A 13546-nucleotide genomic window follows, 5' to 3' on the forward strand; every position below is an offset into this window, starting at 1 on the left:
AAATGGGGAGAAAATTCAGAAATCTGAAGTGCAAAGGGACTTGGGAGTTCTAGTGCAGGGTTCTCTTAAGATAAGCTTGCAGGCTGAGGTAGTAGTTAGAAGGGCAATTGCAGTCATTATTGATGGCATTTATTACGAGAGAAATTGAATATAAGAACTGGCTGTATACAGCTTTGGTCAGTCTACATTTGGAGTGTTGCGCGTACTGTTGAGCTCCATATCTCAGAAAGGATGCACTGTCCCTGGAGCATGTTCAGAAGATTTTCACGGGAATAATCAGAGGAGTGAAAAAGTTTATTGTATGAGGAATGTTTGAGTCTTTGGGTCTATACATGATAAAGTTTATAAGGAAGCGAGGAAATGTAATTGAAACATACAGAATACTGAATGACCTGAACCGAATGGTTCATAAGATGTTTCCATTGGTAGAAGAGACTAAGACGAAAGGACACAGCCTTAGCTTAAAGCGAACATCTTTTAGAACGTTGATAAGGAGACTTCTTTAACCAGCGAATGGTGAATCTTTGCAATTTATTGCCAGAGAATGCTGTGGGGCCAGGTCATTGAATATATTTGAGACGGAGATAGTTTTTTTGATTATCCAGGGGATTAAGGATTACGGGCAGAAGGTCGGAGAATGGGTTTGAGAAACTTATCAGCAATGATTGAATGGTGGAGTCGACTCAATAGGCAAACTTGCCTAATTTCTGCTCCTATGTCTTATAGTCGTATGGTCTAAACCTGAAGGAGACACCTGACATCTCTGATGATATGGATTCATGCTCTTCATGAAGGTCAGAAGCTGGTGGAAATAGTTTACTGTTATAGAATGAAGGTATTGTGGCTGCTGCCGGGGTGGTGGATAATATGACATTCAGTGCAAGATCACACACCAACTGCACTGTATTAATGTGGGGAGAGTTTATTCAAAAGGGACCTCTCTGTCTCTCTCAATCGCCGTAGGGAGTGGGGGTTTTTGTGGGTAGGCGTAACGTCCACAGAGGCACTTAAACTATCCAGCCTCATGCATCCTGAGTGAAATACAGTCATGGAACTTATCACATTCTCATTGTATGTTAGAATATAAGGAGTGATTGTCCATACCCCTCAAAGTTCAAAGCAATCACCTCTTACTATCTCACAGCGGGACAGATCAACCTTTACTCAATTCTCATGGTGCCATCATATCAGGGAATAATCCGGCGGAACCCCTGTTCATTCTCTCTGTGATATGGAGATCGCTCCTTATAAAGGAGATACAATCTGTGCACAATACCCCAAACACTGCCTCAACAACGCTCTCAGAGTTGATCACAATAATTCCTTCCCTCGCTTAGCTGGCTCCATTTCCTTCATGTGACACAGGAAACCAATCATTTACAATGCACTGCCACTGATGTGGAACTTAAAACATCCTTACATCTGTAGGTTAGCAACAATAAAGCCAGCACCAGAGGTGCCTATCGATATAGACATCACTCTTGGGGAGAGACACAATTACAAAGAATACATCTAAAATTGTGAATGGCCACCTACCTGAAAGGAAGTCAGCTGCAGGAATATGGGATACACGCAGAGGGAGGGAATTATCTTTCCTTTTGATCTGCCCTCACGGGATGTGTGCAGCCCTGGTCAGGCCAGCATGTTATGCCGACCTTGAACTTAGTGGCTGGTTCACCTGTTCTACAGGACAGTAAAGAGTAAAACACAGTGCTGTAGGTTTGCAGTCACACGGAGACTTGATCAGGGAAGAATGACCCATTGCCTTCTTTAATGGGCATGAGGCAAGCCGATATCAACAGATTTTTATTTTGTGGCTCTTGATTATGATTACACTGTCTTCCCATGTTTCCAACTTTCCATATCTGTGAAGAGAACGTAAACATCTCAAGTGCAATTATTTTGCAATGGAAACGTGGTAAAAAGGAACTTGAAACAGCTGTATGTGGAGATGAACAAAGGCACAAACGATGGTTTATCCAGGAGTTGTACTGAGGCTGAGGCGGAGACTGGGATGTCACGATGGTGGTAGTGGACAGGGTTGTTGAGTGGAGAGGATATGGAAATGTAAACTTGTGCAGGAGAAAATGAATCAAGGAGAACAGTCTTTTTAATCCTCGCATATTGGTGCGTAATTTGTAAAAAATCATTTGCTAGTTATAATTTGTAAGGAATGGAACCTTTGATTGGAACTGAAAACACTGAGTTGCACCTTTCCAAAGTTGACATATCATGGCCATCAATTCAGTTCAGACCGTTTCACTAACCAATCTACCAACTGCAGATGCATCTGTCCATGACAGCATCAGTAAAACTGACCACCGCACTGTTCATTGAGGAGACAAAGTCTCACGGTCACATTGAGAATAAACTATATTGTGTTGTGTGGCACTATCACAATGCTAAATGGCACAGACTTCAAACAGATCTAGCAACTCAAGACTGAGCATCCATAAGATGCTGTGGTACATCAATATCAGAACAATACTCCAGCACAATCTGTAATGTCATGACACAGCATATAAACCACTCGATCATGACCATCAAGCCAGAGGATTAACCCTAGTGCAATAGAGAGTGAAACAATGGGACAAAACTGCTCAAGTATTTTCTGTACATAAAACGCAGGACAAATTCAACCCAGCCAAATACCACCTCATCATTCTACTCCCCATCATCAATAAAGTGATGGAAGGATTCATCAATAGTGCTATCAAGCAGCACCAGCTCAGCAATAACCTGCTCAATGACGCCCAGTTTGGGTTATACCAGGGCCACTCAGCTCCTGACCTCATCACAGCTTTTGTTCAAACATAGACAAATGAACTGAATTCCAGCACTGGAAAATCAAGGCTGCATTCTTTTAAATGTGGCATCAAGGAACCCAAGCAAAAAGGATATTGTGAGTAATTACTTCATTATTGGAGTTATACCTGACAGATAGGAAAACGGTCATTGTTGTTGGAGGTCAGTCATCTCACTTCCAGAATATCTCTGCAGTAGTCCCTCAGGATAATGTGGACGTAGGTTTGCTCCATGAGCTGGAATGGTCATTTCCAGACGTTTCGTCACCATACTAGTTTACATCTTCAGTTGCCCTCTGGATGAAACCTAGATACAAACATCTTCTGTTGCTTCATCAATGGCCTTCTCTCCATCATAAGGTCAGAATGGGGATATTCGACGATGACTGCACAATATTCAGCACCATTCGCAAGTGATCAGGTACGGAAGCAGTCCGTACCAAAATGCAACAAGGTCTGGACAATATCCAGGCTTGGGCTAATAACTGACAAGTAACACTCATACCACACAAATTCCAGACAATGACAATCACCAATAAGAAACAATATAACCACTTGGTATTCAGCAGCATATTTGTCACTTAAATTCCCCTCCCCACCACCCTATCAATACACTTGGGGTTACCATTGACTAGAAACTCAACTGGACTCGCCACATAAACATAAGAGCAGATCAAAGGCTAGGAATACTGCGCGAGTAACTCACCTCCTGTCTTCCCAAAGCATGTTCACCATCTACAAGGCACAAGTCAGGAGTGAGATGGAATACTCCCCAATTGCCTGAATGAATGCAGCCACAACGACACTAAGATGCTTGACACCATCCAGGAGAAAACAACCCAATTGATTGGCACCACAACCACAAGCATTCACTCCATTCACCACCAACGTTCAGTAGCAGCAGTGTGTACTATCTACAAGACAGCACCTTCCAATCCTACGAACACTTCCGTCTTGAATGACAAGGGCAGCAGGCTTTTGCGAACACCACCACCTTCAAACTCCCCTCCAAACCAGTCAACATGCTGAGTTGGAAATATATAACCATTCTTTCACTGTTGCTGGGTCAAAACCCTAGAATTCCCTCCCTCGTAGCATTGTGGATCTACGCACAGCAGGTGGACTGCAGCGGTATAAGAATGCAGCTCAGCACCACCTTCTCAAGGGGGCAACTAGGGACGGACAAGAAATGATGGGCCCATCCAGTGATTCCCATAACCAAAAAATAAGTTTAAAAAGTTCCAGGTTGAACACCTCGATGTGATAGGTTGTCTAATTTGAACATGAACAGGAAAGCAGTGTTTCTGATCCTGGACATTTTAGACCTTTCTGTTATTAGATGTGTGTTCAGTGTTCCATTACATATTGTTGCTGAGTGCTGTGATAAATTGCACCTGTTTTGTTAAATTCAACAACACGAGCGTAACAGGATCGATCCTTCAAAAATACCAAACTGAAAATGACAATCATCGTCGAGACAATGTACTCCCGCCAGATGAGACTCACAGATAGCAGCTTATATTCAACATATTACTGCGCTACTGACTGGCACTCAATTCTCCCACCGTCCGTATTACAGGGGTTACCATTGACCAGAAGGTGAAGTCAAATCAGCAAGGGTTGCAAGAGCAGGTCTGAGACTTTCAACTCTGCACTGAATAATAGACTGTATGACCATAAGGACATGAGATATAGCAATAGATTTAGGCTATGCAGCCTATCTCTTCACTCTGAAACTGCGCCATTTTGTCTTAGTCGCTCAGACAAGTGGAAATATCTTCTATTCTCTAACTGTATCAATCTTTGCAGTAGTCGGTCAGTTTCAATCAGATGCCCCCCCCCCCCCCTTTCTTCCAAATTCCATTGAGTCCAGACACAGAGTCCTCAACTGCTGCTCATATGACAAGCCATCATTCCCAGGATAAATCATGTCCAACCCCCGTAGATCCGTCCCCAGAACAGCTCACAATAATCCAAATGCCATCTGACCATAGTCCATTACATTCTGATCAGTATGTCTCCGCTTTTGTATTCTCACTCTCTTGAAATGAATGCTAACATTGCATTTGTTTTCCTAACTGCCAACTGAACCTGCGCATTAACCGTAAGAGAGGGCGAGGACTCCAAACTGCTTTTGTGCTTCAGATTTCATGAAGCCTTTTAGAACACAGTGTCTGCCTGTATTCCGCCTACTGAAGTGCATAATCTCACATGTTTCCATATTGTGTTCCATGAGCAATGTGATTTCCCAGCGTCCTAAACTATCCAAATCTTTCTGCAGCCTCTCCACTTCCTCAATATCACCTGCCCATCCAAGCATCATTGTATCATCTGCAAACCTAGCAAAATTGCCATCAGGTCAGATGGTTCACGTAAATGGCACCTCATGACTACCTAAGGACTGTTCACCATTGAAAAGGCACAACGCTCAAGATGCTTGACTCCATTCAGGTTAAAGCAGTGGCTTGAATGGAATTACATCTGCAAAGTCTTCACTCCTTGCACCACTGGCACTGGCACCCTGCACATCATTTTATTATGAATTTACCCCATTATGGTGATACAGAACATGATGGCGCACGGTCCCAGTCTATTAATGGCAATCTGTCTCAATGCTGACTGTGTGGTGCTCACACCAACCAATGTCTTTGTGTGTTGAAGACGAGAGCGGGAGGTGGGGGGTGGTGATGTCGATCATAAATATCTGTGTGACTGTCACTGAGGGATGGCACTTGCCGCGAAAGCCCCAGATGTACCTGTGTCTGTTGTCACCGCTGCAGGCATGGTCAGTCTTTCAGTGAGTCAAATCCAAGAAAGTGATGGGACTGGAGAATGTTCCTGGCTGAGCACTCAGATCCTGTTTGTACCAACTAGCAGAGGTATTCACATACAACTTCAGACTCTCCCTCCAGAAGCCGAAGTCCCAATCTGATTCAAGAAGGCCATCATCATCCACGTAAGTGAGAAAGCAATGGAACGTGTCCTTATAGACGATGAAGTGCTTTGAGAGGCTGGTTATGGTCTACAACCAACTCCAGTCTCCCAGCCTGACCTGCTGCCGACTGATGTAACGGGTTCACAACAGAGGCCATACCCGAGCCTGCACGCATCCCTGGAACAAGAACACCTACACTCGACTCCTGCTCATTGAGTAAAGCTCCATCTTCAAAATCATTATCCCTTACAGACTAATCACAAAACTCTGCGGCCTTGGTCTCGGTTCGATCCTCTGCAACTGGCTCCTCAGGCTTTTGAACCCCAATCGAGAAGATCGGTAAAAGCACCTTCTCCACAATAACAATCACCACTAAAACTGCTGAATGATGTGTTCTCAACGCACGACAATACTCCCTGTACACCCACGGCTGTACCCTCAGCCCACTACTGTCCTCCCTGTACACCCACGGCTGTGTCCTCAGCCCCCCACTGTCCTCCATGCACACCCACGTCTGTGCCCTCAGCCCCTTACTGTATTCCATATACACCCATGTCTGTGCCCTCAGCCCCTTGCGGTACTCCAGCTACACCCACGGCTGTGTCCTCAGCCCCTTAGTGTGTTCCCTGTACACCCACGGCTGTGTCCTCAGCCAACCAATCTACTCCCTGCACACCACGGCTGTGCCCTCAGCTAACCACTGTTCTCCCTGTACTCCCACGGTTGTTTCCTCAGCCCCCTAATGTCCTCCCTGTACAACCACAGCTGTGTCCTCAGCCCCCTACGTACTCCCTGTACAGCCACGGCTGAGTTTCCAAATTCCAAACAACGCCAGCTACAAGTTCGATGAAGACATCACTATAGCAGTACGGATATTAAAAGCAACGCGTCAGAATGTAGAAAGGCGATAGAGAGCTTGGTGGTATGATCTGTTGATAATGACCTCTCTCTCTAATCCGGTAAACGTAAAGGACTGATCACTGACTGGAAGAAGAAAGGAGGGGAACATACCCCATCTACATCAACCGTTTGAGGGAATGCAGACCATCAAGTGCCTCGGAGTGATGATAACTCACAACCTGTCCTGAACTTCTCACATCGATCCGATTGTCGGGAAGGTTCAACAATGCCTCTCCTTCCTGAGGTGATACAGGAAATTCAGCATGCGCTACATCTATAGATGCACCATTGAGAGCGTATTGTCCCGGTGCATAACATCCTGGTACGGCAACCGCTCTACTCAGGACCATGAGAAATTACACAAGGTTGGGTGCACAGCTCTGACCAACACGGACTCTAACATCCCAACCATCGATTCCATTTACATGGCTCGTTGTGGCAGAAAGGCTGCCGACATCTAGCCCAGATTACTGAGGGAAGGGAGACAGGAAATAGCTGGGACATGAACAGATATGTTTGGAGCATCCTTAAACACGGCTGATGTCCCGGAAGACTGGACAATTGTTAATCCCCTTGTTTAAGAAAGGTACTGGGCTAATCCAGTCAATTATAGACCGGTGAGACTGATGTCAGGGGTAGGGAACTTGCTAGAGAAGATACTGAGGGATAGGATCTACTCTTATTTGGATGAAAATAGTCTTATCAGTGATAGACAACATAGTTTTGTGCAGGGAAGGTCATGTCTCAGCAACTCAATAGAATTCTTTGAGGAGGTACAAAGTTGATTGATGAGGGAAAAACTGCAGATGTAATGTACATGGACTTCAGGAAGGCGTTTGGTATGTTTCCCCACGGTCGGGCTATGGAGAAATTGAAGTCACATGGTGCGCTAGCTACGTGGATAAAGAACTGGCTGGGCAACATAAGATAGAAAATAGTAGTGGGAGGGAATTTCTCAAAATGGTGAACTGTGACCAGTGGTTCCATTTAAGTTGTTTCTGGAAAGAAACATGAATGGGAAGAGAGCTAATGGATACAGATCCTTAGAAAATAGGCGACAGGTTTAGTTAGAAGATTTGGATTGGCGCAGGCTTGGACCATCGAATGGCCTGTTTCTGTCCTAGAATGTTTTGTTCTAACATTATCAAAGACCAATCACACCCCAGTAATGATCTACCACAACCTCTTCCATCAGGCTAAAAGAATTGGAAGCTTGAAAACACAGAGCAGCTGGTTAATTAAAAGTTGCTTCCTGACTGTTATTTGGCTAATGAATGTACTCTCTATTCAGCCCCTCAAGATTGCCCTGTCATTTAATACGAACATGGCTGATCTGCTCCAGGTCTAACTCCACTTTCTTTCCGACTCCTTGTATCCCTCCACACCTCTCTGGGTTAGGGAATTTCAGACATTAACTACCTTCTGAGACAAGACATCACTTTGCATCTCAGATAGAAATCAATGTTCCATATTCGTTTTCTATGTCCTTGAGTTCGAGACTCCACTCAGGAATGGCAACAACTTCTCAAAATCTACCTTCTCAAGTTCCTTCTAAGTCTTGTATGTTTCAGCAGTATCACTCCACGTTCATTTAAACCCCAATGATAAATCGCCTCACCATTTTAGAGATTCTCAATAACACAACCCTTTCATCCCTGGAAGCCGGCTAATGAACCAACGCAGTTACTTGCTGCATCAGCATGCTGACTTTATGTTTCATACACAGGAACATTCCAATCCCTTTGTACTGTTCTTTTTCTGGAAGTCCTCTCTATTAAATAACAGCCTGCCTTTTGATTCTCAGTGGAGAAAGTGAGGTCTGCAGATGCTGGAGATCAAAGTTGAAACTTTATTGCTGGAACAGCACAGCAGGTCAGGCAGCATCCAGGGAACAGGAGATTCGACGTTTCGGGTTTTGATTCTCAGTGGCATCCTCAAACTCGGAAGTATATTGCACTCAACTCCCTCCTTCAAACTATTAGTATAGAATGTAAATAACTATGCCATCGGACTGATAGCTGTGGTCCTCCAGCAGATATACCTTTATCATGAATATCCATTTATCCTGACTCTCCGATTTCTATATGTTAAGCAATCATCATCCAATATTAATACATTCCCCATCATCCGACGGGCTTCTGTCTTGTGTAAGAACTTTTATTTTGTAACACCTTGTGGAAAAACTCTGGAAAGCTTGGTGTCCACCAGATCCCCTTTGTCAAGTCCGCTTGTTTTATTTTCAGGCATCTCCAGAAGTACTTTGTATGGTTTTACAGGGCAAAATATAACTTCCCTTTCAAAAACCACTCTGAACCTGCGTGAAGCTTTTATAAATGTCTATGCTGGTCAGGTTTTCCAAATTAAGCTCGTTCCATCTGCTTTCATTTGGTCCATATGCCTCTAAATGTTTCCAATCCAAATGAGTTTAAATGTTTTAGCTGTACATGCATCTACTGCTCATTTCAAACCCACACCACTCTCTGTGTAAAAACACAGCCCCTGCGTCCCTTGTAAATTTTCCCTCTTTCATCTTAAACCTATGCCTTCTAGGGCAGAACTCCCCCATCCTGTGGAAAAGACCTTGGCTATTCACCCTATCCATACCTCTCATGATTTTAGAAACTTCCGTAATGTCATCTCTCATCCTTCTATACTCCATCCAATACTAACTTCAAGAATAAACATTTAAAGATAAATACTGCAAATTTGAAACTATACTAAACAACACAGATAAACAATACTCAGCCCAAACTTCTTACTGTGAGTTGTTTTTTTCTCCCTATTACAATACGAAGGCAGCATGAAACGCTTACTAGTGCCAATAAGAAGTCAAGCACCTGATATCCTTTGTCTAAAGGTGGTGATGATTTCGACAGTGAGAACGTATTTCTGCTCAGATCTTTATAATGCCACATAGTCAACATTCTCCCTCCCTTGACCTTGTGTGATTGTGTCTCCTTTATCTTGCACTCAATACAGAGAACCCCTTTCTCCATTCACACCTTATTTTAAACCCATTTTATATCATCTTCTCGTTCACCACTGCTAAAAGCCGGTTTGTCTTTGCCACGCCCCGTTTCCCTGCCACCGCTCTCCCACCTCTGGCAAGGTATTAAAAAGCAAAGTTTCCAATGCTTTTCAGTTGTGAAGAAGTGTCACACTGGGCTTGAAATGCTAACTTTGTTTCCCTCTCTCTGCAGATGCTGACAGACCTGCTGAGTTTCTCCAGAAATCAATAGGCACAGAACAAATTTTCACAAAACAAATAACTATGGATACTGGTAATAAAAATACCAAAATTGCTTGAGAAACTGGAAGCTTTGCAGAGGGTCACTGGACCTGAAAGTTTAACACTGCATTCATTCCAGTAAATGCTGCAACATCTTCATCAATTTCTTCAGCAATTTCTGTTTTTGGACAATTTCCAAAGAAGTATGTCAAAGATGCTCAAGCATCCTGTCCAACATGGAGTGCCGTATACTGGGAACTACACAATAACGCATGGTGCAGAAGTTCCTTCACTCTGAATCTACATGAGTCTGGCATCACTGAGCTCTTAATCATGGTCAGGGAGAAAACCAGAGGGAAACACATTCACTTCAAATACGGAAGGTGACATTGTGGAAGAGAAACGAATTAGATTATTACTTTAAATTGATTGAGTTGAAGTAACAAATTAGAGGCGTGACACCAGAGGGAGGCCCTCAGCAGAATGAGATAATGAAAATGCAAGAGTTACCGCATCAGAAACCAGGTTAGGTACAGAATAGAGGGCTGATGGGTGAATGGGTCTCGGTGTGAACTGGGGGACAGTCAGTAGAATTGAATTGTAGATATTGCAACTCAAACTGGGTTATCATTTGATGCTGTAGACCACAGCAGCGGCAGAAACAGAAATGTATTCAACCACAATCCGTAACATTTTCCCGACGATAATTCATCAGTCCACCATTACCATCAAGCCGATCCATGGTTCAGTGAGGAGTGATGCAAAACATGCCAGGGTCGAAATCACGTAGACCTAAATCTGTTGACAACCTATTAAAGCTACTACACTTAACTGGTTAAATTCCGACCAGCAGAACAAATGTCTGATAAGAGGGAAAATGATCCCAAGACTAACAGAACAGATCTAAGCTCTGTCGTCCTGCAAATCCAAACATAAATGTCGATGGACTATTAAACAATTTACTGGAGGAGGGGACTCCACAAATATCCTCATCCTAAATATCGGAACAGCCCTGTATGTCAGTGAAAAAAGTCAAGGATGTGGTGTCTGCACTATCCTCAGCCAGACGTGTTGAGTGGATGATCCACCTCACACTCATCATGGTTCGCACAGAATCACAGATGGCAGTGTTCAAACAATTCGATTCACTGTACGGTCATGAGGAAACAGTTGAACACTATAGATACGACAAAGGCAATGGGCCCTGACCCCATTCCTGCAATAGGACTGAAGACTTGTGCTGCACAGCAAGCAGTGCCCATGGGGAAGACGTTTCATTCCAGCTCCAACTCTGACATCTTCCTGGCATGAGGAAAATTACTCAACAATGTCCAGTCCCTGAATTGGAGAATAATTACAATCTGACCAATTACCACACCCTCAGTCCCAACGCGACAGTCACATTGTTGAGAATACTTTTCGATAGAGCTGTCAAGTAGCACAAAATAATCAGGTCAGTGTGGTTTCTGATCGGTCCCCATGTGGAGATGGTTCTGCAGTGGACATATCATTGGATTACGAATCCAGAGCAGGCTAATGCTCTGGCAGCTGGTGGAAGTTAACAATAATCAATAAAATATCGAGACCTCAAATCTGGTGTCAGTAAAACTGTCCAATGCTGATTGTAAACATCGATCTCCTTCCCCAATGTACTTTCAGGAAGTGAATCTCCCGTGCTTTCTTGATCTGTGTGTCTGGTGTCACTTTTAGGCTTGACCAAGAAAGCACGGCAGATTCACTTCCTGAAAGTATATTGGTAAAGGAGATCGATGTTCACAATCAACATTGGACACAAGATCACTGTTACTGACACCAGATTTTAGGTCTCGAAATTTTATTAATTATTTTTAACTTCCACCAGCTGCCAGAGCATTGGCCTGCTCTGGATTCGTCATCCAATGATATGTCCACTGCAGAACCATCTCCACATGGGGACCTATCAGAAACCACAGTGACCTGATTATTTCGGTGCTACTTGACAGCTCTATCGAAAAGTATTCTCAACAATTTGACTGTCGAGTTGGGACTGAGGGTGTGGTAATTGGTCAGATTGTAATTATTCTCCTATTCAGGGACTGGACATTGTTGAGTAATTTTCCTCATTGCCAGGGAGATGTCAGAGTTGGAGCAGGAATGAAACGTCTTCCCCATGGGCACGGCTTGCTGTGCAGCACAAGTCTTCAGTCCTATTGCAGGAATGGGGTCAGGGCCCATTGCCTTTGTCATATCTACAGTGTTCAGCTGTTTCCTCATGACCGTACAGCGAATCGAATTGCTTGAAGACTGGCATCTGTGAGTCTGTGCGAACCATGATGAGTGTGAGTTGGATCATACACTCATCACGTCTGGCTCAGGATAGTGCAGACACCACATCCTTGACTTTTTTCACTGACGTACAGAGCTGTTCCGATATTTAGGATGAGGATATTTGTGGAGTCCTCTCCTCCATTAAATTGTTCCATAGTCCATCGACATTTATGTTTGGATTTGCAGGACGACAGAGCTTAGATCTGATCATTTAGTCTTAGGATCTTTTCCCCTCTCCATCAGACATTAGTTCTGCTGGTCGAAATAAAAAACAGTTAATTGTGGTAGCTTTAATGGGTTATCAACAGATTTAGGTGCACGTGATTCCGACCCTGGCATGTTCACCCACACTCATCACTGAACCATGGATCGGTTTGATATAATGGTGGACTGATGAATTATCGTCGGGAAAATGTTACAGATTGTCATTGAATACAATTCTGTTTCTGCCGCTGCTGTGATCTACGGCATCAAATGATAACCCAGTTTGAATTGCAATATCTACAATTCAATTCTACTGACTGTCCCCCAGTTCACACCGAGACCCATTCACCCATCAGCCCTCTATTCTGTACCTAACCTGGTTTCTGATGTGGTAACACTTGCATTTTCATTATCTCATTCTGCTGAGGGCCTCCCTCTGGTGTCACGCCTCTAATTTGTTACTTCAACTCAATCAATTTAAAGTAATAATCTAAATCGTTTCTCTTCCACAACGTCAACTTCTGCATTTGAAGTGAATGTGTTTCCCTCTGGTTTTCTCCCTGACCATGATTAAGAGCTCTGTAGTGTCAGTGATGCCAGACTCATGTAGATTCAGAGTGAAGGAACTTGTGCACCATGCGTTATTGTTCAGTTCCCAGTATACGGCACTCCATGTTGGACAGGATGTTTGAGCATCTTTGACATACTTCTTTGGAAATTGTCCAAAAACAGAAATTGCTGAAGAATTTGCTGAAGATGTTGCAGCATTAACTGGAATGAATGCAGTGTTAAACTTTCAGGTCCAGTGACCCTCTGCAAAGCTCCCAGTTTCTCAAGCAATTTTGGTATTTTTATTACCAGTATCCATAGTTATTTGTTTTGTGAAAATTTGTTCTGTGCCTATTCACTTCTGGAGAAACTCAGCAGGTCTGTCAGCATCTGCAGAGACAGGGAAACAGAGTTAGCATTTCAATCCCAGTGTGACACTTCTTCACAACTGAAAAGCATTGGAAACTTGGCTTCTTAGTACCTTGCCAGAGGTGGGAGAGCGGTGGCAGGGAAACGGGGCGTGGCAAAGATAAACCGGCTTTTAGCAGTGGTGAACGAGAAGATGATATAAAATGGGTTTAAATTAAGATGTGAATGGGGAAAGGGGTTCTCTCTATT

The sequence above is a fragment of the Chiloscyllium plagiosum genome, unplaced genomic scaffold (assembly GCF_037043375.1).
Source record: "Chiloscyllium plagiosum isolate Xiang-an unplaced genomic scaffold, Cpla_swu_hap1 HiC_scaffold_37, whole genome shotgun sequence".
NCBI lineage: Eukaryota > Metazoa > Chordata > Chondrichthyes > Orectolobiformes > Hemiscylliidae > Chiloscyllium > Chiloscyllium plagiosum.